General features: G+C 32.8%; 1 protein-coding gene across 2 annotated transcripts in view; it reads left to right on the forward strand.

The window, feature by feature from the left end:
• The window catches only part of LOC149784294 (transient receptor potential cation channel subfamily A member 1-like), a 60,663-nt gene that overhangs the window by 14,767 nt on the left and 20,377 nt on the right, over positions 1–25,519 (forward strand). The window contains exon 1 of one of the 2 annotated variants that reach the window (XM_089932312.1): positions 23,007–23,341. The exons of the other annotated variant lie outside the window; for it this stretch is intronic. The gene's annotated coding sequence lies outside the window, so the exon portion shown is untranslated. Of the gene's footprint in view, positions 1–23,006; positions 23,342–25,519 lie in introns of those variants that run through there. 2 annotated transcript variants of the gene reach the window in all.

Consider the following 25,519-nt stretch of genomic DNA (forward strand, 5'->3'; position numbering starts at 1 on the left):
AAGCAATGCAGATATAATTTTAGCATCATAAAGAGATGTTACCTAGAATCGCAATGCCATCCGCTACTTATTTATCTTTCTCCTTTTGCAATTAAAATTGTTTTCCACTTACAAATGTAACTCCTTTAAAGTTTATATATATATATATATATATATATATATATATATATATATATATATATATATATATATATATCATATTGCGCTTAAAATAAGCAAATATACAATACACACGCACACGTACACATACACACACACACACACACACACACACACACACACACACACTAGTACTATTCAGTGACGGATACATCTGAGATATTGTATTATCGTAGAGCATGATTGGAGAAGCTAAGACACACGTACTATTCCTAATAATATTCTCAACATCACCATACTAAGGCATCCAGTATCACAACTGCTTCAAATCCTGAACAAAGGTAATTCCTAAAAATATTCCTTTCACGCTCCTCCATCTCCAGCTACCATTATAACTGGCTGCTATTATCGTTTGACGTAAACGCGCTATAAATGTCACACTTTAAGCTTGAATTAACTGTGATTGTTTCGTTTATAAGGTAAACAAATAATTGTAAGGAACAAATTAAATGTTTACAATGTTCTTTCCTACACGAATTAAATATTGAATTACCGATATATTGTCAAATTCTCTAATAATACTCGTTTCAAAAGAAAACATCCAGAAAGTATATGTACAGGGTGCATAAAAAGAACATGAAATATGAAACAATTAATGTCAGGCACCATCATCGTCAGACTATTTGATATTAGATTCGTCCTTGAATATGTGTCTGGCGAATACAAATGAATGATATAATTCGATGTCACATACTATATTTTGATAAGATAGGTAACTAGCTACCAAATTAGAAGTATACATTGGTTGAGTGATGGATCTATTTTCATATACTCATTGAAGCATTTGCGAGATTATTTAAAGTTTCGATTCAAAGAACAAAATTGTCAAAATCTTCTGCTTTAAAATACCTTGCACGTGCATTTAACATTTCTTGACACTTATTCCAAGTTTATATTTGTCTGCTCCTTAAGATGTTGTAGAGGTAATGCTTGTTCCTAATGCAAATGATTATAATTCCATTCTGAGTATATAGAGAGGAGAACACATTTTAAGAAAGTAAGAAAGAGAGAGAGGGAGAGAGATTTTACGATAAAAGAAAACAAGTAACACCGAATTTAATTTCAAATTTGGAAATGTATTTTAGCTACTAAATTCCAGATACACAAAATAACAATGTATACTGTTCTCAAATATTGTAGTAGATTTATCAGTGGGCAAAGACTTGGAAAATGATCAAGAGGCATACAAGATTGAAACAATACATGGTACGTGCGCTGACGCAGATTAGTGATGATAATGATCTAATCAAAAGCCATTAAAGAATCAAATAGCTTTAGTAAATAAATGCTTGAAGGTAAGAAATTCAAGAACCATTTGACTTCCTATATAAATGTGATTGATGACATTAATTTGTGTACATAATCAATAAATCATTTATTTTGCTTACTACATCAAGCACATGGGATTATTCCATCAAAACCAGGTTTGTTATCTCACTGTTGTCGCTATTCCAACAGCAACCAAGAAAGCAGCATTCTAAAAATCAGATTCACTAAACTAATTTTCAGTACATCAACATCTTTCTATAGATGTACTTCGAGGGCCATGGCTGCATTTCGCTCGCTCTCATATCAAGAAGCCAGAATGACGGGCTAAGAGTGACCAATCCGTACAGGCTGCAATTGTTTGAAAAGCGATGAAGATAGTGATTATAATACATGTTTTGGGCAACCTCTTAGTGACATGATCATATCCGCTAAATGTATGAATGTTACGCAGAAAAAAGAAACATATGGGTGTTATTTGGTTATGGCAGAGAAATATCATAAGCCACGTCAGTTAAAGAATAATTTAAGACGAAACAGAGAACAACCATCTATTTCCTCAATCCATGCTGAATTGTGGAAATTGTCAATTATTTGGTGTAATCAAACATTACGGAGTATCATTAATACTTCTAATGTATTGATAAGTAAATTAAAGAAATATATCATTTTACAAATATCTATATTGATTAGGAATGTAATTATGTTTGGAACTACTGTACTTATAGGTTTGGAAAGAACGTTTGCTAGTGAACGTTGTTATTGTCTACGTAATTAAAGAAACATTATGGCTTTCTCAGTTATATGCATTCTTTCAACAGTACACCGACGTTTTCTCATGTATGTGTATGTGTATATGTGTGTATGTGTGTGTGTACCAAAATAGCATTTAATCCATATACAACATATAGCAATACAATGACAAACCTATTTCATGACAACAACAAAACGTCAAAACTACTGCTATGTACCTCGGGTACAGTGTTTCTTTCCTATTATCCTTTCATCTTCCAGCTTCTCAAGAAAATATTACGTTGTTGCTGCCATTGCCACAAAAATCAAATTTGCCAATGCTAACACATTTTAACTAATCCTATACCAACCATCGACATTATCATTTCTTATACTGAAGCTGCAAACTTAAATTTTTAAGCCGCCACCATCCTATTACTTATTACTTCCTTCTGCGCAATTTTGTATCGCTTTGTCTGGTTGTTGCTATTTCCAATTTGAGTTAAACAGTAGAGACATTTTTGCATTTGTTCAAGAAGTGAAAAAAATGGCGTATTTTTTAACCGTGTATGATAGGGAAATTCCTTGTTTTTCATGTACAGGCTAATCAATATTTTGTATTTTTCCTTGCCTAGATATACCATTGCCCATGACAGTGGAAGACTCGAGTTATGACAATATATATATATCTATCAGACATAGTACAATAAGCATTACAATACATCATTTATGTTGGACTTATTGTACTATCTCCGAGTTATTACAGCACCCTTTATGAAATGTATTACAATGCATCCAGGTACATTTAGAAACAAGATGAGTTTGATTCAAATGGCATTCACGGGGCACACTAACGAGATGCAGCCAATGGTATTGCGAAGTTATAATTGTTATGTAGCTTATATTATATTTCTAAATTTGACGGCAAAGTCAATAAGGAGCTAGATTCGCTGTTGATACATGTCAAATGTGTTTTTTATGTATTAGACTCGACCTACATACCTACCTACCTACGTACATACGTACGTACGTGCGTGCCTGCATGCGTGCGTACCTACCTACCTACCTACCTACATACATACACACATACATACTTACATACATACATAGATACATATATCATTAAATATTGGCTAAAAACATACATTTCAATAAAACTACCGAAAGCGAAACATCATTAGCACTGGTGAGGCTAATACGTCACATATTATCACTGAAAGTGAAATTAAAAATACGTTATATATTTAAAAGGGGCTCCGAGTGGCCGAGTGGTCTAAAGCGCTCACCGTTCCGGATCACTACTATCTCACCTCTGCCTGCGGTGGTTCGAATCCAAGGCTCGACTAGCGTGGGTACGTGGGAAAGCCTGTCAGTAGCTTCTCGTGGGTCGGTGGTTCTTCCCTGGGGTTTCCAGGGTTCTTCCTCCACCAGTTATACTGGCCGCCATGTATAGCCTATCTTGTGCTGAAAATAGCGTTAAACCCTAGAACAACAACAACAACAAAAACAACAACATATTATATATCAAAATGAACCACCCACCAACCCCCACAACTAATCACTAGAGTCACAATATATAGAGGCACGTGAAAGTACAGGGCTTTTCTTTTTGTTTATTTTTTTCGGTTTCCAGCATGCTCGCGGGTATACTTAATGTATTAACATAATCGTTCAAAATATAGTATTTCTTGACGAGTCTAAATTACCACCTGTATAGATAAATTGATGTATTGTCAGACTGCAGAAACAAAATGTGTACAGATGCAATTTCAACAGAGAGAAAAAATGGACACAAAAATCCCCAGCCGAATGCTCTTACATAAGGTGTGGAGGCTATTTTCTCTTTTTCTTTTTCGGTTTAATTCATAGATCTATAATAATAAAACATCAGCTTCGTCTTCCTCCTGAGACTTGCATAAACACCAGAGATATGAACGCTGCATTTGTCTATATATGTTACACAATATTATATATGAGCATCAAATAATCTATATGAATATTTATGTGGCAAAATGTGATGTACGAGAATCAAGTACCGTATAACCACATGTTGCACAATGTGATGTATTAGAATCAAGTACTGTATGTGTATGTTTATGAGGGACAAAGTGATATATGAGCATCAAATAATCTATATGAATATTTATGTGGCACAATGTGAAATATGAGAATTAAGAACCGTATGTGCACATTTATGTGGCAATAATGAGAAAATATCTAAACGTTTATTTAATATAAATATGAGAATATCTTAGAACATCTGATCAAACTTGAGATGTTGTATATGTATCTATCATTGCAGGGTTTTCTATCACACCTATGGGTTCGGAACGGTAACTGCAGATTTTAACGGAATCATCGATAGCTTATTATTTTACGAATCCTATATAAAATTATAACTTGAAATGCATGCCAATTTGTACATATCAACCGTTACTTCATTTCGTCAAATACCAATATTTAAGCTTTGTTGAAGATTGGTAATCACATTGGCGATTGATTATCAGACAGTGTCGACTGCATAATTTATTGAAACAAACTTTTTTCTTCTTCTGTTTGTTTCTATATATGATTACAGTTAAGCAAATTCAAACGCATGTCCACGTATGTATTACTTTCGAATATAAAACGACAGTCGTTTTACTAGTTTGGCTTAAGAAACAATTTAAGCACTTACCTCATACGTACGTGCGTAATATGTTCATGCCCATTAGAAACAAAATGAAAACTTGACGATACTCGCTATAAATATCATGCATTATGAATACCTGTTTTTTAACGGTATGTTATGTTCCTGTAATTCTGGATAAAATTTCGCATTAAATACTTCTGCATTGAAATCGTTCCCCAGTGTTTCATTTAATTTTATTTTTATATCACGCTTACATTAATACATAGCATTGCCCATTTCTTGTTAATACTACGTAACACATTTGTTGTCTTTTGCGAGATTTGTTCTTTGTTTGATTGCTTTGTGTTTTAAATAAAACATGTTGTATATCTCACAAAGTTGTAACACAATCAGTAAATTAATATTAATAACCAATACCGACAGCCTTTATTCTGTTTCTGCTTCATCTCCCACTCCCATTCTTTACCCACTCAAAATTATACATCAAGTTTCTGGGATCGATTAATCGCAATATCATTCCTTCCCATGAATTACTGAATAATATTCTGCACCACGCTAATAAATGATTCGCAATATGCCTTAGATTCTGAGAAATGTCAGTCACTATTAGTGTTGTATGTGACAAAGCCTTCACGTTATTTACCACCAGCTTAGTGAGGATTACTTTCGGCAACATAGTAAAACACTTAATGAGGAAGAAGGTACAGAAAATGTCATGTTACATATATCAATACAGACAGTCTGACATTATTCTGACAGTCTCTAACAATAGACTTGAATATCAACGGATGCACTTCAGATGGATGATCGTCGGAAAAGATAAATACGTTATATATATCAATGGAAAGTTCCTTTAAGGGAAAAATGTTCAGAGTATATATATTTGCTTGGACGGAAAGTTTACGATTTAAACACACATAAATCTAATATATATGATGTTACGACCGCTTTACAACTGTATATTATATATTTCTTTTGCAGTTTCACCTCGTTCATGAGTCATTATTTACTGTTCTGTTTTTAATTTATAAAAACGGATTGCCCACTTATGATGTCTGCATCCACATGAGGTCGCAGACTAATTGCCATATTCAAATTAAACAATTATTTATTTTCACTTGTACATATAACATATCCCATCATACTTTTCAACGCTTGATTGTGTGCGCCTACTTAAGTTATACTTGCACCAACAAGTATACTTGCCAGAACAAACAAATGTAAGCTACATTACACTTTTCGAATGAATATTATTTCTTGATGGAAAAATAAATTGTTCAACGCAATATGCGTCACTGAAGTTCTTTCCTCTTACTTCCTTGACAAGAGTGGTTGCAACGTCTGACTGGGTTTTGTGATCAGATATAGACAAATAATGTCAAAATTGTCAAACCTTTTTATTTACCTTTACAGGTTAAGGCATCCCGATTATACCGGTCTCTTAAAGTGCTGATATTTATATAGTCAGCCTATGAACGTGAGGTAAATTTAAGAACACTGCATGAATGTTTGTGCTTACACGCGAGAATAATCATCTACACTTCGATTCGTATGCAATGTTAGTATATAATTACAAAAATATGTATCTTTCCTGCAGCTATACCGGACATGTTTCATCTTGTGTATCATAACGATATAATTTCAAACGTTGAGTCAGTTTTAAATTTACAGTACCAACAGTTGCATCGATGTAATCTTCTATTCATTTAAACGTTTCTTTTTAATCGCAAACACATAATGAACTATATGATTGTCACTTCTGCATGTTATCTGGGACCAATCGTTAGTTTACGTGATTGCCAATTTAATGATAATGTCAATTAAAACACAATTCCACATGGACGTTTTGAACTGCGTGTTCTTTTGTCTACCACACAGCATAGCAAGGTCTATATGACAGTTATGGCAACATCCATGTGAGGACTTGAGTCATCAAAATGAGACAATTTAATATGTTATATGGCAACGATCATAACGTTAAGAAAATCATTTTTACAAACCTGATCAAATAACATGGGGTAAGGTTCCCCATTATTGTCGAAACCATTTCTTCTGCAATACGTTTTCGCTGTACTTGTAGAATTCTGTTTCATATCAAAATGAAAGGGTGTGAGGTCACTATTTGGTTTCAATGTGCATATTTATTTTGATTTTGCCTTGTTACGCCGATTCACAATGTCATATATCTAAGCAGAGAGTGCTTCGACTATTGCAGCACATATTAACTAAATTTGGCAAGAACTGGCTGGTACGTTTAGGCGAGAGTATTGTAGCTGTAGTTCAGTGGTATCTAGTTAGTTGTATAAAAGTGGTATCTATGTTTCCAATCGTTCATACAGAAAACATTTCCCATATATCGTTATGGTCAGCAGGATATGAAATTTTAATTAATTAAAACGTATTTAATCAATTATAATATGCTTCGTGAAGCTAGCTTAGAGAAAAGCTCTTAACGTCATTTATTCCAAATTAGATAGAAAGTAGACACACCAGATAGTATATATATATATATATATATATATATATATATATACTGTATTAATTAATATAATAGCATACATCAACATAATATAATAGTCATGTCTCTTAAAATGACTGTGAGATTTATCTGAGCCATTTAACTTTAGATTGATATAATGTTTATCATTCCATATAATACCATTTTGCTTGCGAGGTCATTAAATCTGGCATGAAGTTTCGACTTGACGAAAGCAACCATGTAAATGTGTCTTGCATTGTGTGGACCAATACTAATCAAATAAAAGTCACTTTTCCTATACAACAACTCTCACCAAATTCCCGAAATTAAATGGCTGAAGTTAATGCCCTCTGAATAGTTTTTCCATTGACGTATGTTCTCAATGTAGTTCAAAACGTAGCGCAAGATTAAAAGCATTTGCCCTGTATGATGCCAAGTTAATAGATATGTTGATTTATATGACAAACAATCGCTGTATAAGTGTACCGACTAAATAGGCATTTCTTATGCAAATAACAGTCTCTTGCTGTATAAGAAGGATGTCTATTCTGTCTCTTTTTGACCTACACTGGATTAAAGTGAACATTATTGATTTTACTCCCCTTAGCTCCTGCCATCGTTGAACATTAAATGGATGTTTGCGTTTTGTTTTCGCTGTTAGTTTGGTGTGTGGTTGGAACAATTAAGAGCTCTGTTGTGTGCATTACAATATCATGACATCATCAAATAGTTGAGAAACCAGTAATGCGTCATATAACATTGTCTATCTCGCAATAATGATTGATAGTCATACATGTTTCATTGCCTCCACGAATCCTACTTTAACGAACTTTTTTCAACGTGACATGCCATTCGTTAGAAAGTTTGTTGCTGCAAATATTTTGTTTTTTGACATAAACGTTGCACGTTCTATATTTTTGGAAGAAATATTTATTTCAAGGGTTTGGAAGATACTTAAACGTAAATGCACATTTCGTAAACAATTCAAGTCCATTCCTCTATAATCTCGCTAGTTATTTGCCACAATTTATTTGATTTAATGTTGTAAATTGTTTATAATGTTCATTGCGTTTACAAGAAACGATACACCAAGACTTTTGTACTTTTGTTTGGCACGAACCTGTACACAATACACATTTATTATGTTCCATTCTCAAAGAATAATTGCATTTAAATGAGTTGGCTGGAATTCCCAGTGTCAATGGCATTGCGACCGGTTGAATCATATATATTTCTTTCGTTCTTGAATGCAGCGAAAGTTTTAGGAACCAATAATATAGCAATGTACTTGGGCCGGTTAGAAAGGAAATTTAGAAATAATGACAAAATATACACCTAGTAGCAAAACATAAATTTGCTGTCTATGTATATGTATTAGCACTGAAATACAATTGAAATGTTTAGTCGAGGGTCGTACACTTTTACAGGCTACAAAGATGTGATTCAGCCACAAATACTCACATGCCTTTCTCATCACAGAATGAAGATTATTTGATATGTTTGAGCAAGTTATAAATACATTTGTAAAACTACAGTATTGTTTATATTATCAAGACTAATTGTATAATTTCCCTAAATACTTAAAAAATTTTAATAGCGAAATATCGTAAAAAATGGCGTCATTTCGTACTAACAACTTCATTTCTTATTGGGAGTACTTTACGCACTGCAGGTTAAAATAGATAATTTTAATCGCTCAATAAAGTGGTTTAGTAAATTATATCAATTGTGTGCACGAAGTCGAAATATAATATATTTTGGAACTCACTGGCCATATCCAGAAATAGCAAGCTAAATATGTATTGGTTCTCTTTACACCGCGGTAAACATTTTGCAATTAACTCGTTTGTTTCTTAGTTTGCAATTGACGAAGGACTTTTCCTTTCTTGGGGTCTGTGAATGTAGTGTTCGATGGCGTTACAGCCAAATCTTTTGTAAATTTCTACAGCAATAACCATACCATCAATCTCAATATATAAATTGGCATCACACTCCGTGTAATATTGAATGGAGCGATTCCGATATCTCCATTAGCAGAGCAATCTGTGTCATATTGAATGAAGCAATCTCATTATATCAATTAGCATAGCTCTCTGTGTCATATTGAATGGATAAATCTCACTATATCAATTAGCATAGCTTTCAGTGTCATATTGAATGGAACAATTCCAATATATCTATTAGCATAGCTCTCCGTGTCATATTGAATGGGGCAATCTCATTTTATCAATTAACATATCTCTCTGTGTCATATTGATTGGAGAAAGCAAACACTTTTCACATAAAACATGGTTAAGAAATATGAAACTTTGTGTCAAGACAGAGAACGCTTAATTCCAGTGATGGCGAAATTGCCTAATTAAATGATCATTATCCCATCAAACTGGAAGGCATACATTTAAGCAAGTACCCCACGGTAGAGAAAACACTCTCTATTTCCAACACTGCAGTCGTGTTTCGTTTTCATCCAATTGAACAACGAAAGAAATTCAGTGTTATGCAGCATATCTCATAATTTAGATACATCAGAAGGTATGCAAACTAGTTACATCGTATGTGTGTTGGCAGAGCCATGCAACGAAACCTCATATAAATCTGATGTTTTGAAACTTTTGAAAGGAAAACGATTTTCATCATTAAATTTCTGCATGTGCATAAATTATTAACATAGTGCACTTACAATTACGTAGTGCACTTACAATTACATAGTGCACTTCCAATTACATAGTGCAATTACCGAGCAATAATATATCTAGGACGCTTCGATATCTGAAAAGTGAATTCACCAAATTTCTCCATTTCAAGGAATTGATACACTATGGGAGCCTCTTATCTATGTCCTTCATTTTACTCTGTATTTTTAATAATATCTAGTAAATTAGTCATACATTCAGACATTTAGAAACTCCTAGACTATCTTACGATTGATAGGCTCAAACATGTTCATAATATACTGTAACGTGCTCACCCCGGTTTAATCTATCAGCCAAGGTCACTTATATTTAGAAAATGTATTCCTGTTTCGAAACTTCGGTAATCCTTAAATTGCTTGCAATATTATAATGTAATGGTAGTACATAGAAAGTAACCTGATAACAGACAAAATCCCTGTAGAAATAATGGGATCTTACACTAGCTACTTATATGTGAGGAAAGTATTCATCTAAGTATATAAACAACATAAAATCTGCATGCGAAAAGTAGAGAATTAATTTCAGTCTTGAAATGTCAATAAACACATTAATATAATATAATTAATATATATTCTTCCTAGTCAATATAATATAACAGAGTGTACATATAATTATAGCCAACAGTCGCATCAATTTGCATTAAAAATAATATTGATGAAATATAATTTACTATAATAATTTAAGAACATTTATAGGGGTAACATTTAAAATCCCGGATTCAAAAAAATATAATTAGCAGGCGAAACGGGTGACCATTTTTGTTACGATAAAAATATAAAGGCATGAAAATGAACTGAAATATCGTTATGGAGGCACTATATCCCTATGTAAGAGTTCTCAACGCTTTATCTTTGGCCTTGATTTTCCTTAGTACATGAATTTATTATTAATTTTTATATTGCAGAAATGAATGTGTATTTTCTAATATGAGTATTTCCAGTTAATTTCTACTTAGACAATGAAAACATTTCCTATCACTTTTGGAAGCCGATTATACATTATGTATTGCATGTGAATACGAACCCGATAACACCGTATTTATAACCTTCGGAATTACTACACAGTATAACACTCCGCCAAAATAGTACATAGTGCTAATAAGTATTTCAGACTCAATAAATATTGAACATCGTTAAAATATTAAGATTTAAAACAAATATTGAATGCTAATTATATTATTACACTCTTAATTACAAACGTATGATCAAACACTAAAATAGTTGTGCCACGCGTATAAACAGTAAACATTGCCCTCCAAAAAAATGTTTCTGGTGTTGGAAAACTAGAACATGCACTACCCGGTTGCATTGTCCAATACATAAATTGCCTCCAAAACAAAGATGGCGGACATTGTGAAATACATTTAACGTTGTACATAATATCAGTCATACAGAACATTTGTTTTGTAATACGTCGTTGTTACCATAGTCTCAGAATATTAATCTGTACATGAAACTCTTTCTGTATGTGATCTGGAGCATCAAAAGCATGCAAACCAAAGATACGACACACTGGAGGTGCCTACAATATATAAATTGCCATTGCCTCCAAAACAAAGATGGTGGACATCGTAAAATATATAGAACGTTGTGTGTAATATAAGTGATATAGAAGATTCATTGGCAAAACATCTTACTTAACATAGTCTCAAACTACCCATCTAGACATGAAACTAGTATATTTTAATTCATGTATATTTATTAACAGTGTAAAAAAAATCAGCATAAGTTATTTGCATCTTTTACAGACAGTAGTAACTTGAATGAAATGAGCGGAATTTGTTGTGAAGTTGTCTTTCTGTGTAAACCGAAGTGGTGAACAAACACAAATGTCAAAAATTCTGTGTATGTTTAAATGCTGCTAACTACGGAATGCATCTAACAGTAAAGGTTCACAATATAACTAAACACTTATCAATTAACATATATTAATAATTTCCTCAGAGACTTTTATTACATGCAATAACGTTTCTTTAGCACAATTAGCTGACGTATAAACTTACTCCATCGAGATATTGAATTCACGTTTGATTTCGGTGTAATTAAAAGAAAGGTGGTTATTCCCATGAAATAGTCAAATATTGGTATTCAGAAATATGAAGCTGTTGTACAGACGAAATTTATCTTGTTTCGATTAGAAAAAAGATTAACTTTTTGACAGACTGGAAGCGCAGTGTCAGCCTGTATCAAGACATAACAAAACCCTCTAACATCAGCAACTGTTATCTAATGCGATTGCCACTATGGGCATGGTCTTGATGTGAATTAGCTATCCTTTTGTTCCCGACAGAGGACACAGCTGTGATTCGATTAAACAATGCATATATGGTAAGGTTGTTAACAAATAAGCAGTACGATGACCTCACGAGTGTAACGTTACAAGGATTTCATGCCAGCTGGAGTTGTATTTGGTCCTTTTCTCAGTCACTCATTATTGTTACATGGCTCAGATTATTAGTCCAAACTACAAAACAACGGCAGTATAAATTTAACCTGAAATTGTATAGACCAAAGCCGATAGAGGTAGAAATGAAATGTAACGAGTACACGTTTCGAGAATATGTAGTTGCAAGATGTCGCAGTTCGGGTTTTAAGTTCCACTCGCTGGTATTACATATTGGTCTAAAGCTTGTGTATTGTTTGAGCAGTGCTATAATTAGGTATATTCAAGTATGCAGAAGAGAATGTAAACATGTCCGTTGTCTGACAATTATTCTAGAAGAACAGCTGATCACCTATAAGGATTATTAGTATACTAGTAAAGTTAACCATCCTGAAATACAATCTACCTGCCAAATAAATCTAGACGAAGAGATCTTCGAATTCATGATTGTGTTGATACTGATAAATTGCATAAATATGATGTGACAAAATACTCAAGAGATCACTTTTTTAACATGCGCACTTTATAGCATGCATGTATTGTACACAGCACCATCACATCTTCGATGAAAATAAAATGTGTCTTCTCGAAATTAGTGGTAAAGGTGAGATGGCAAGCTAGTCGTGATCTTTGCATCGACATGCATCATTATATAATCCGTTGCTTAGAACATCTGGTCGTACCTTTTATAAACGTATATATATATAAATATGTGATGTATTCTTTCACATGTAGAAGAGGGGTGCAAGTTATTGTCAGAAATAAAATGCACGAAAACACAGGGTCGTGTATTATTACCTTGTTTGATGAGATTTCAAAATGAAATGTGCATACACCAGCCTACTCTTTCCGACATCGATAGAGTCGAGAGGAAGACAGAGTAAAAAGACAGAAATCTCTAGGTCAGTCGTGCAAATATTACAAAGTCAAAGTATATGGGTGCGTAATTAAAACAAAGACAAAAGTTGTGTTTGATGCTGGTCACTTTCGTAGCTTTGTATTGAACATAAATGATATTAGTGAAACAAATATTTACTATCTATTTACAGCATAACCTAACTGTTTGAGCAAAATCTATAGAGTAAACATGCAAGAAATTGAAAAATGATACCTAGAGTATAATACAGAATATTTTTGAGGCTGCAACCGCCATAAACAGAAATACAGCAAATAGAGCTTGCTACATTTCTGGAAGCCACAAAAATGAGGGTGGGGCAAAGAACAAAAATTTCCAGCATCAAAGAAAAAAAAAATATATATATATATGCATACATACATACATACATACATACATACATACCCTCCTGCAGAGGTTAAAGTGTCGCCATATAGGATGTTACATCTGCACAGTTTTCATTTGAACAAACAAAGCCATTTGACCACAGCAAAAGGAGTAAATTCAAGATGCCAGAGCAAACGAGTGCACAAATCACGAAACCTTTGCACAAATTTGCGCAGTTGAAAGCCAGCTAGTTTAAAATTTAACATTGCTTTAAATGTATTGCTCCTTTATACAGTCATTCTGCAGCATCAGCTAAGTTTTAATTTGTCATGAACAAAATAATCAATTCAGTATAAGGAAGACATTTAAAAAGAAATAATGATAGGCCTTGTTTACAAATAATGACCACTTTCGTTTCACATTCGGTTGACTATTCCACCTACTTCTATATAAATTGTTATGCATCCCGCAATCACGCATTTTGTCCCATCACCATCCCCAAATAAACTTGGGCCTAGATTATTCATGTTAGTTGTTAGCAAATAGACTGTGTAGTTGATAACATTTGTTATTCATGTATGCTGTGTTTAATACTCACAAAAACCTTATGTACATAGTTATCACTGAAACATTGCCAGTCTTTTCAATTAACATAATAATAATAATAATAATAATAATAATAATAATAATAATATATAAATAAATAAATAAACAATGCATAAATATATAAATATTATCGAAATTATATGGCTCATTCACACCTGTAATTATGAAACTTTAATTTACTTTTGATGTGCATTTCTTATTTTATATATTTGCATATCTGTATGCATAAATTTGCCTAAACATAAAGTTCCGTTAATTTCGGTTGTAATTTATAGACATTTTATTAGACTTGCTTTTACAAATATAGTGTGGTCAAGAACGATAAATCTTACTTTTTTGAGGTACGCGCATACGCAATCAAAACCCGTTAACTCGAAACATTTTATTACGTTAATACAGATAGATTCCCACATGTTTTTACAACCCAGCCAACCCCAAACCCAAATGTGTCAACATAACTTATTTAATATGAGTCAGGTAAAGGCTATAAGAATATGCTGAAGACTTTGTATCATAGACCTCATGTACTTTCTTTGGAAATTAAACCGCCACATGGCAATCTGTTTACATATGCGTGAATATGTCAACAGGCATGATACAGCTATCAGCCGAAACCGAATCACTAATAATATAAAAGTTTCTTTCTACAACAATAAAAAATGCGAATTATTGATTAATGTATCAGTATAATTCCTTGAAGATTGAAAATAGCAGATGATCCATCGTCGGCGGCACAAATTATTTGCTACCGGAACAGGAAGAGATACACACTTCGATTCGTATATTATTAAAACAAAATGACCTAATATGATTGCACATTAAGTCTATAACCTTAGACGCGGACGAATAAAATATTTTCAGACAAAAACTGTAACCGCCATTCAGTTTTTTCTGTTTGAAATAAAAATGAAAACAACTACGAAACAGCAATTGCTCTTTCTGACAGCGTCACATTAATCACAATATTGGTGCAACGTTTTAAAAATGTTACATATTATCTTTGTAAAAATAACAATATTTGTTTGTCATGATGTTATGGTCAATGTGCATATGTGCAATTTGTTATATATATTTTTCTTTCGAAAAGAGGACTGTTAAACTCATGTTCATCTGTAATTTGTAACCAACCTTCCTCTATTCCCACATCACCAAATCACAGCCTTACATCAACATTATGAACACCTTGTGTCTTTGCCGGAATAATAGCGATGTTTATGTATTGCCATGGATAGACTGCATCAATAGATATGAAAAAGGTAATTATTTGCATGGACTAAAACCATTTGTTCAGATGGTTTCAATGGGGGACTCGATTCAATTGACTTTGACAAGCTTGATGGAAAAGCACTATTAGGTTTTCACTATTGGACAGGACACGAATACAATACATCAAACGACAAAACGTATTATTTACCGGAAAAGACATTGACCATTGTTAATATTTGAACTATATTATCGTCAAGTACTAAGACTAAACATAACAGATGACAAGTATAGCCTGCATATGTTCATATGTCTACCGGTTTTTATGTTTATATTCATTCATCTATGAAAGTAAGTAATTAAATAATACTTTATTCAGTTCACTTACATTCTTTTTTAATCATGAATACATCTATAAATGTCTTCAAGTAATGTCCATTTCAACTTAAACATCATTCTTTGCTTGCACTTAAGGACGGAGAGGTATATAAAATTAAGGGAAGATAATTTGTTTTTAAAAGATGAACCTTAAGCGGATAACAACAACTACAATATTTTAAAAAGATTATGTTGTGTACATATGTACGTGTTGTTTAATTCACGCACTTAACCTACAATTCAATAAGAAATGGCACATTCCTGGTCTTATTGAATGAGGTCAGATTTAATGCTATAGGCAAATGTAAAATAATAATAATAATAATAATAATAATAATAATAACAATAATGACAAAATTGCAATTATTGATTACTTTGAATATCAATTGTGTGTGCAGTGTGTACAGATTTATCACGTTTATCTGAAACTAACTCAATGGAAGGAACTCGAAAGAGCTAGCTCTAAAATTTCCCCAATACAATTTTAATTAATCTTTACTACAACACTTTATTAACATTACATCATTAACATTTTTATCTCTACATTTATGCATGATATAAATTATTGTACAATTACTGATACAATCTCTAAGTGGTTAATTGACCAGAACGAAAACAGCGTATGCTGCAATCAGTCACCAGATATCATCTGTGACGTCACGCTTTGTACGGTATCAGTATATGATCCAGTTTGCGTTCAAACCATTGTTTCGCTAAGTGTTTTGTGCATTTTGTTTTAAACATACTTGGTTAATATGGATATTGCTTTGAGCATTTAATATGATCGCTGTCTCGTGTCAAGCATTCATTTAAGAACTAGAATTTCTGTTCTTGTCTATATTCTCCAAACGGGGTCCTCTGTGCCTTGAATAATATCTGTAATGTAAATTACATCTTGTTTGTATAACCAGAACCACGCATCATGTGGTCATTAAGAGGGAAACATTTAAAATACTAGATCGATATAAAGATTTAAAATGTGTGTGAACTACATTTGAACGTGTTTGAAAAAGGAAAACGACCATATATTGTAGAGAGGGACGAATGTATTTTAGGTTGAGTCGTGCTTTTCCTGATGTTGGGGAACACTGTTGTACACCCATACATAAAAAATACACAGACCATTGTTGACGTAATGCGAATTGTTGCAAACATCAGGACTTATGTCAAGTTTTAAATGCGGTATATTGAGAGTTCGTTGACCATTTTATCAAGCCAAAAATGGCTATAGTCAACATCTACCAACCAAACCCCGTGCCTAACACAAAATAACACAAATAAAAATGAGTCATGCATTCTAATGTGTTAACATAAGACAATACTGAAATACCAACAATAACGAACATCTGATGGAAGGTGAATGTAACTTTAATGTCATTTGTTATTTATATAACTGGGTTAACTTTATGATAAACACAGACAACTATATATTTACAAGTACAGAAATACATACTACGAAACTTGGTGCGAGTTTGTTTGCTAAAGGGAACGCACTATTATTCAGTTGATAATAATACCAAAACACCATACCGCCTTTACAGTTAGGAAACTGCTTATTCGCATTATATGAATGTCTTCATGTCTATTTTATGGTTGTCAAACTGCAATTTGCTAATAAATAATGGAGCGGTAGCTTCATGATCTTGCATGACTGCCCCAGCTATAACATTTCGCCAAAACTTGAAATGTTGAATAAAAAAATATATGATTGAATGCCAATATGTCCTGATGGTTGAAATTATAAACCTTTGCAAAAGTGTATACCACAATAAACATTCAGGAATTATTTGTTTTGACACATCAAGAAAAACACTGCAAGAAAGTAGTAATGACCGGCGCTGACATCCCTATTTGCTAGTGGCAAATTGATTAAATATGTGCAAATTCAATGAGCGGTTGTACACTTTACCTAATCATAATTTACATATGTCTCTGATGTATACAGATATCTTAAATCTATTTAAAAATACCCAACATATGGAAATTTGCAGCCAACTAAACTTGGAAACATCATGAACTAACTATGCAATGTAGTCACAGAACAGGAAACACGAGTCACTCCACTCTTAATTTTGCGAAAAGTGAGCATAAGTCACATAACCCAACTTTATGGCTTAAAGATGAAGCTAATAAAATTATTTGAGGCTTAGTGCTGGATAAGTGTATGTCGAGGGTTCCCTTTTGTGAGCTATGATCAATAGAGGATCTATTTGTTTCCAATTTCATCTTACCTCCACTTTTCCAAACAAATTGGACGTAGAGAAACGCATATAAATTATTTATGGTGAATGATTGTCGCACTAAATTGAGGAGAATGGTGAACATATAGAAAACATGAATGAATAAATGAAAGATTAAACTTTCATATGACTGGTCTAAAGTGATTCTATTAACCAGGTGCGTTCTAGAATAATCTATTGCGGCTGTTCTACTTCAATATTGAGAGCTAAAATGTATACCCATTAACTGGGCATGTGCCATTAAGACATAGTGCTGATGTATCGCGTTGAAATTGATCTATTTTACCAGCAAATAGAAGAGAGATGATATTGCGGTTTTCCATTATTGAGACGCAAATTCTGTCAGACGCAATACAGCAAACGGAATATAAGGATCTATATTCTAGTCCGTCACTATATCTCTTTGCAGAATATACAAAGTACACAAGTGTGTCAGATCAATCACCTTACATATTAAACAAGGCATATAATTCTAGACGAAACTTGAAAATAACCCCATTTCCTATTCAGCATTCTTCTTTTGTCGAACAAAAAAATCTATGGAGGTCAATAACTGACACCGTCAAGTGTAAACTTAATTCATAAGCGATTATAGTCGGCGCGGTTGCTATTTTTAACGAATTAAAACAATATTCAATTGACAATCTGATGGAATCAGACTTAAAAGAAACATCTGCGCAATAAAGAAACATGTTTTAAAAATAAATCATACACAACAATCCGAAGACAAATGACAATTAACATCCGAATGTGATGTGCATATTATTGTATTACAATGATAAATGTTTGACAAACGGAAATCTTTCTCACGAAAGTATCTAACCTTTGCAGAACATAAATGAAAATACTAGAGCAAATGGAGGGCTTTGAGATTTTTGTATTCTGCTGCTAGTTGCACATTTTCTTTAAATCACACCTTGCTTTTTGCTCGGGAAATTGAAGATTTTACCAGGAGCACTGTTCGATATTATTTGCAGAAATCCTGTATAACATTAAACCTTGAAATTCAAACCTATTTGCGCATATTTCATTTAATTGCAGCCCCATTTTGCGAAGTACAAACACTTCAAAATTGTTGAAGATTGATGAACACGTTAGGTTTTTGTTATGTAATCCTATCGATTGATGATATGTGATTTGCATTATTATGGTTGGGAGTGCATCAAAAGAACAACTATGATGCTTCTTTGCTTCTGTACATAATTTGTGATGAAAAGAAAAGACGGAACGAAAAAGGATACATACTAATTAGTTTTGACAGAAAATTAAGTTTAATCAATCACAGAGTTTTATAGATGCTAATCAGAGACTAATAAGATTTTAAAAGGATCGACGGAAGATCGATAATAAGCAATTTTGATCCCAAAGCAAATTAGGAAAGAATTCTTTCAGAATGAAAAGGCAGACATTTCCAGTTTATATAATCTGAAGTATCACATATCACGCATACATGAATTGTTACGGTATTTTAAACATGGAACATCTGTCCTCTATTGAAATCATTTCTTCAATATCATCCTTATTTGTCCAGACCATATATGCACTGACATGTGTTAGACCTAAAATGCAGATACAATATTTATACAAGGCGATGCCTTTTGTTATAAAATAGTAAGCCATAAAACATTAACATAAGTTTTAGATTGAATGCTTGCGTTAACCCACTACAGAAAACCTAATTTTGAAACATCATATATATTGGACGTAAGGGACGGGAAAAGAAACAATTTTTATCATAAATACGTGCACTTTTGACCGATAAAACAAGAATATAAGTACACTCAAAATTGTATATATACACATAAATAAATAGGAAACTCTCAAACAAAACAATATTCTTTATGCGGGTGGACTTGCAGGGGTCAAAGATAATCCTTCGTAAGATATTATGACATTTTTGGAGAAATGAAAGAAGAAAAAAAACAAACAACCCATGCTGAAACTTTAGTTGATAGTTGAAGAGAAAGACATATAGGACATTGTATTCACAAAGTATATGTAACTTCACTGATATGCGTTTAGCTTTGTTTTGAGAAATATTTGTCCAAATAAGAAGTAAAATGTGGCATGTTGATGCCAATAGTAAATTTATGCTTGATCAATAGTTTAACATTTTGTTGCACAACGATTACTGGCCATGCATACTACTTATTCTGCAAAACACTATACAAAATGTCAGAGTATGCTGTCATTATTCCTTCTGGGAATATGTATCTAATTCGTTCACGGTTATCTTTAGAATATATTGTAAGATATGGATTGAGAAAATAAAACTGAAGACGTACAATAATAAACCTAAATATTCCATCCTCTGACTCTAATTATTTCTTTATTGTATTCGTGTTTCATGTTGATTCATCACATATGTGTGCTTGAAGACTTTAAGAATATGTACGTAATGGCATGCATAATATCACTCTTAATATAAAACCTTCACCAATGCACACGTCAGCTGATAAGGGAATCAATAATGTCAGAGTCAGTTTGAATCTTTTAGATAACACGTATACAAGGAAACTAATAATATCTGACTACGATCCTTTCCGTATTTAAAATGAGATATTTGAATTTTAAATGCATGATACGAATACCAATGAATTAAATCATGGCTTGGTAAAGAAAGTTGCTTCTAGTCTAGGAGTTTGATACAGATAGTGTATTTGGAATATTCCGCCCGGTCCACTGAGATACAAATACATATTATGAAATAAGGCATTATATATGGAACACAGTTCGACCTGATATAAAGCTCGATTCCTTTAGAAAACTGCCTAGAATATGTATATAACATCCTGTTTTCCCAAAGTAATTTTGCTGTATCCATTCCCTACGTTAAGTTACCAGCCTTTCCTCGGGTTTAAATTGTGTCATTGCAATAGGCGACTGGTACAGAGATGTTGCTCTGTACTGCTTTGCTAAAACCTAATAATTACGTTTGATCAAGGCATTCACAGAAGAGTCTAGGGTCGATTTCATGTTCCTGTCTACGGAATTGAAGAAAAATGCTTTTGTTATTATTGGTTCTGATTAATATGTACTATATAGATTATCATTATTTGCCTAAACAATCCACGAGAACACAAATAAAACTCGCATTAAGAACAATCGGCATTTAAATCGTTCTCCAATCGCTCATTTAATTTTATTTTTATACTTCGCTGACATCAATAAAAAATTATTATCCATTACACGTAACCATTAAATAGCAAATTTGTTTTCGTTGTTTTCTGTTTCATTTGATGCTTTTTGTGTGCATGTGATATGTATTCTAAATATTCTACGTATTATATTTAACAAAATCTACATCTTGAAACGTTAAAGATAAATGTTAAATACCCCCTCCCACTCCAACACTATCCCCGCCTACTCTTCCCTACCTCAGCCTCGTTTATCTAAATTCCAAACCATACCTAACAGTTGTAGGTCTCGTTAATCACACTGTCGTTCCTTAAAATGTATTACCATGTCATTTTCTAGACCAAGTCAATAAAAGACTCCATATATTCTTTAGACTGTCGAAATGTCAGACGCAGTAATGGATAACATTGAGATAACATGAAACTTACACTTAATTTACCACAAACTCACTGCAGAGTAATTTAGGCTGTATTTGGAAACGCGCGGTGCGGAGGAGGATAACAAGAATGTAAGATTACAGACACCAAATTAGACAGTCTGAAATAAGTTAGATATACTCTAAATAGTAGACTAGCATATAATAAAATACGCTTGAGACAGTCTTAAGAGAATCTATATTTACTTATACGTAAATGGAATGATTTAGATAATCGTATAGCTAATAGTCTGAGCATAAGACCACTGACCCAAACGTATACGTTGGAATTGTTAAGCAGTTTGTTTTGCCATTTATGACTAATTATATGCTATTCTGTTTTTAGCATTATTAATCTAAACCCTGACAGATTACAAATTTAACCAGCTATTAAAACGATATCATGTAAACGTTGTTTAAACAAACGACACAAATCCATATAGATTTTTCACTTATTGTATTTTTGAGCATATCTGCATTGTCATGTCATATTTTTTAAAATAACAGGAATTAAAAAATCTAGAAACTGTCACGTTTACAGATTTATATATTGACGAATTAATTGAAGTTCGCCTTATTTCGACGGCTTTGCTGGATGAATATGGATATTTTGTTTCGCACCTAGAAACAACATTCATATCTTTGGTATGTACCTGATGTTGACAGTTTTGGTCGAATTACATACATTAGGTATCACTCATACCCTTTACATATGCTGACCGTGTTATTGTACCCTGTGAAGCGTAAGTATAAATATTATATGCTGGTAACGGTGTATATTTACAATTTTATTAGGTTTCCACTTAGATCAGAGCAAAATTGACTTCAAAAGAGCATAATACCGGTTCATAAATAATGAAAACTTTAATGTTGTTTTCCTAGTCTGCCATGTGTGTATTATTAGTTTGTTTCGTATCGATGCTCTTTCATGTCTCTGTTTTCTCTCTACATCAAGAGTGTTCCACCCCCACCCCCCAACCGCTTATGCTTTTTTAATTCCATCTATGAAAGACCAAACTATATATATATATATATATATATATATATATATATATAAGCAATATAACTAAAAAGACTACTTCTTACGTTTTCACAGCTCGCTTATCCTAAAACAACTATTTTGTAAATGCATTATTTCAAAAGTTTTGAAACTGATACTTAAGGAAATGTAAGTGTAGGCAATTTTAAAATGGCATTCCTTCTTGTGCAATACTCCCCGCAATGCAATCAGCCGCTATTCTTGGAAACATTCCGTGAATTGCAAACTAATGCTGTATTAATCAGGGTGCGCCGCAGATATGAATAAAATTTTAAAACAATTGTATTCACTGTTCCATCTGCACCTAATCAATGACGAACGTCACGCAATGAAAGTTACTGGTGCGGATTCGACAAATCAATATTTAGTGTAATCCATATCTTACAAAATCCAGAGTCTGCATGAGAGCTCGCCATTGAGTCGGTTGTGAATTTATTGCATCTTCAGTGTCTCATTGCAAACTTGTAAGCACAATAGAAGATTGAAGTGCGCAATAGAAAACATATCATAAACTTGGATAAAGATTTTCATTATCGTTAGAGATTAATGTTTTAAAGAGTAATCTTAGTTAAGACGCTTCTCCATGTGGTCTTTTTGTAATATCAAGTATCTTCGTCTACCACAGACAGAATGATGACTCAATGTGGACTCGTAGTATCGTATTGGGACAAATCTATAATTATATCATATAAGGATTTTCGTGTATAAAATGAAATTGATTGATTCAAATTGAGGACAATGGATCAACGAATATAAGGTAAGGAATCCACAGTTGGTGAAACACCAAGTTTTGGAATAGGTTTTGCTGATTTAGTCATACATTTTTAAAAGATTAAAATATTGGTTTAAAGCTATAGATTTTGTTAAATGAAAATATTACTAGGTTTGCTTTTTAAAATTTGTATTGAGGTGTTGCCGATGTTTACTATCAAATTGTTTAACAAAGAGTGATCTTTTGCAGTAAATATATTAACAAATGTAAGGAAGAAATTATTTGGGTGTGGGTAATGGATGGGTCTTGTAGTTATTGACAAGGATTTTACAGCTAGTACAAAATTACTGTATAATTGCTATTTAAATTATGTCATTCCTACCACCGAAAAAGCATGATAAAGACTTTAGTTAATGTTTTTTAAAGCCCATTAGTTTTACGATGGAGCTCTGGGATCGGTTTTTAATTGAAGTTAGTAGGACAAGCAATATATATATATATATATATATATATATATATATATATATATATATATATATATATATATATATATATAGATATATATATATATATATATATATATATAGAGAGAGAGAGAGAGAGAGAGAGAGATAATATGCATGTGTATTTCCGTTACTCAGAAATTATGAGGTATGACATTGAATATGACGGGCACGTTCGCAAATCTCTATTAAATTGTTTTTGTTGTTATTGCTGTTGTTGATATAAATGGCTGCCAGTATATATGGTGGAGAAATAGTCCGTAAAAATCTAGGGATGAGCCACTGGAATCTACGGGTAAACTTTTTCACCACACAGCCACTCCAACCGAACCCAATCTTACAGACCTGAAATGTCGTTGATCTCTAAGAGCGAGAGGCTTTGACCACACGGTCAACCTGGGCCTATTGTATTGAATTAATCACCCCAAAAACAGACAGCTTGAAAGTGACATGTTCGTAATTGTATAAACAGTTTTACAAAACAAAAGGTCTATCGATGTTACATACTATTTTATATTTGTATTATATCGGCGACTGCTGATTTGCAAAGTTCTGACAATCATATTTACTTTTGGATAAATAAACTTTAGCAACGGTTTACTTTGTGTTGAATCGCCTCTTTCTGTCTTGCTAGATCCATCAATATAATAACAGAAATCAATATTAACATTGTCCTGATGTGATATTTCCGTATCTGTATCAACATGAATAACAACAATGAACTTTAGTTGCATGTACTCCAGTGTGGCTGTTTTGTAGTGATTCATATGCTACAAATACTATGTTCGAACATAAATAATCACTTACCATACTCATCATAGATGTTAGATACGTTTGACCTAGTTGTAATATTTTTCATAAGCGAAAAACGAACGCATTTTTAAACTTTTAAACTACAATTGAATTAAATATTTGTATAGTATTTTATACTTAAATGAATAAAACAATAACATGGAATACATTGTTTTCAAAATCTCTTCAATTTGTTGTTATTGCAGAAGTAAGATGCTCTCAAAAGTTTGAAGCGTATTTCTAATCCCTGGCAAAGTACGTCATTTGTTTACACCGAAGTCAAATATATTTCTTGAAAGTTGGCCATATCCAGAAATTAAAATTGATTGCCATATCCAGAAATTGATAACGGTGAATTAGAATCTGATGCCAGTGCAGGAAAATATTTTGTATATGCATCCCAATTAATCTCGCAATATTCATTAAAATAACTCTGTGTCATAATGAATGAACACATTAAATCCGTTTTTATAGAAAATGATTATACCAAAGACATATAAAAATGGTACTAACAGCTGCTTGGATAGGTGCTCAGCATTAATAGGTTAGTATTACGACTGGTCGGTCCGGTGACGGAATAATGTGACTGGATGGGACATCATGCTACATGTCTGCGGCATGCTGTCCCAGTGCTCGACATTACTGTAAACTGTCACACTGCAGACATCGTAGCGATGTAACAGAACATCTTTTAAACTACGTTAAAAATCAAAAACATACAGAGAGAGAGAGAGAGAGAGATGAAAACTTATGGCTGTTCATGATAAGCATTATTCCTGTGAATGTGACATTGCAAGACAGAATAATCACGGTATAATCCAATTGGAGATATAACACAGCTTGTCCTCTTAAAGTAGCAGTACCCCGAAACTGTAGTAAACATTTTGGATTCACACAGTCTCAGTTGTCTTTTTTTGCATCCAAATCA

This window comes from Sinohyriopsis cumingii, chromosome 14 (assembly GCF_028554795.1).
Source record: "Sinohyriopsis cumingii isolate HCF-2022 chromosome 14, ASM2855479v2, whole genome shotgun sequence".
Taxonomy (NCBI): Eukaryota; Metazoa; Mollusca; class Bivalvia; order Unionida; family Unionidae; genus Sinohyriopsis; species Sinohyriopsis cumingii.